The sequence below is a fragment of the Myotis brandtii genome, unplaced genomic scaffold, assembly GCF_000412655.1.
Source record: "Myotis brandtii unplaced genomic scaffold, ASM41265v1 scaffold217, whole genome shotgun sequence".
In the NCBI taxonomy this organism is placed as follows: Eukaryota; Metazoa; Chordata; class Mammalia; order Chiroptera; family Vespertilionidae; genus Myotis; species Myotis brandtii.
Window position 1 is genome coordinate 1,472,384 of NW_005358137.1, and position 1,548 is coordinate 1,473,931.

Here is a 1,548-nt window from a genome sequence, read left to right on the forward strand (position 1 = left end):
AAAAGAATAATATCAAATCCTATGTGCTGATGTAGAATGATCTCTAGGACATATAGGTAGGTAAAAAACAAACAAACCCCAAAACAAGATTCAGATCAGTATATTTTTATGCTCTCATGTTAAAAATATATATTAGATTGAATGATATTACAGTCCTGCTTTTGTAGGTAAAAAAATGTTTCAACAGTGGAAATTTCACTAAAAGGGGATGCATCCTGGGTAGGTGATGGGGGACTAGAAGTCTGGGGTAAGGAGGACAGGGAATTTACTACCAAGAGCAAGTATCACTTTGTAAAATAAAAATAATAAAAAGAAAAACAAAATATACTTGACACCTTCAAACTGAGATTATAGCTTCCCCAATTTATGACCATTTCTTGATCCAAATATTTAAAATTTGAGTCAGATTTTCACTAAATTCTGGTGTGACAAATGGGGTATATTTACTTTTCTATTTTGAGAACATTAAACAAAAAAGGATCATTTAATCACTGTACTGGTGAGAACATGGCATGGATTGGAGATGGGAGCAGATGTTCAAAAATGGAAGGGGGGAAGACAACACTGCACAGTTTTCTCTCTCTTTTCTGTATTTCTCTCCTGTGGTACAAACTTCTGTTGTTGTTTTTTTAAATTTAAATTCATTTTATTTTTAGGTGACCTACATGACATGTTCTTCTTAAAAACAATGCGTCTGCTCCAAATAAATCAGGGTCAAAATAAATGAAGAGCTCAAGATACCATCAGCCCCATTTATGCTAGTCCTGGTGTGTGGATGAAAAGCAGCAGCCAGATATGATGACAGGTGATAGATACAAATCACCAAATTTGTTAACATTATTCCATTTCTAAACCACCCTTAAAGAAAATCATATACGGGGTCACCCCGTTCTCACGGTCCAGCAGAGCAACCAGGCCATCTGGATTCATGTTTTCACCAATAAAGAACTGGTAGTTTTTGAAATTAGCAGGATGTGCTTCCTTTGTTCTATAGCCCCAGTCATAAAAGGCTCTACTCTTCAAGTCTCTGTTCTTCAAGTTTCCCTTCCATTGATTCCATGTAATCTCTGATGTAGTTCTTGTAGACTTCTTTATGAAGCTGATTTCCTGCAAATGATGATTCACAATCATATCACCAGTGATTACTATGCTTTCAGTACCTTCCCTTTGGGCCTTCAGCAGAGGCATTTCCACCAATAAGCAAGTCAACAATGTTACCCTCTGTCTAACTGACCATCTTCCCATTCACCATCAGGCACAGGCCATCTGTGATCTCCTGGATCTTGTAGATGTCAGAGAACATCTCATCATGGCTGATGAGGTCACAGTAGGTGACCATAATGGCAGTTGGAAAAGATGACAGAAGTGGTGGTAGCAGGGACCCAGAACTTCAAGCAAGCGCCATGCCAAGCGGCACTGGGGAGGTCGGGGGAGGAGGGAGAGGAACCTCTGGTTTTTTTAAAGAGAAGATATGATGCAAGATGACAGCAGATGTAGTAAGACTAACCACAATGGTCAAACAGACCTCCACCTCATTGGGTCAGAGAA

General features: G+C 38.9%; 1 pseudogene; it reads right to left on the reverse strand.

The window, feature by feature from the left end:
• Nucleotides 1-322: 322 nt before the first annotated feature.
• On the reverse strand, nucleotides 323-1,339 carry LOC102260310 (annotated as a pseudogene).
• Between the last annotated feature and the right edge of the window lie 209 nt (nucleotides 1,340-1,548).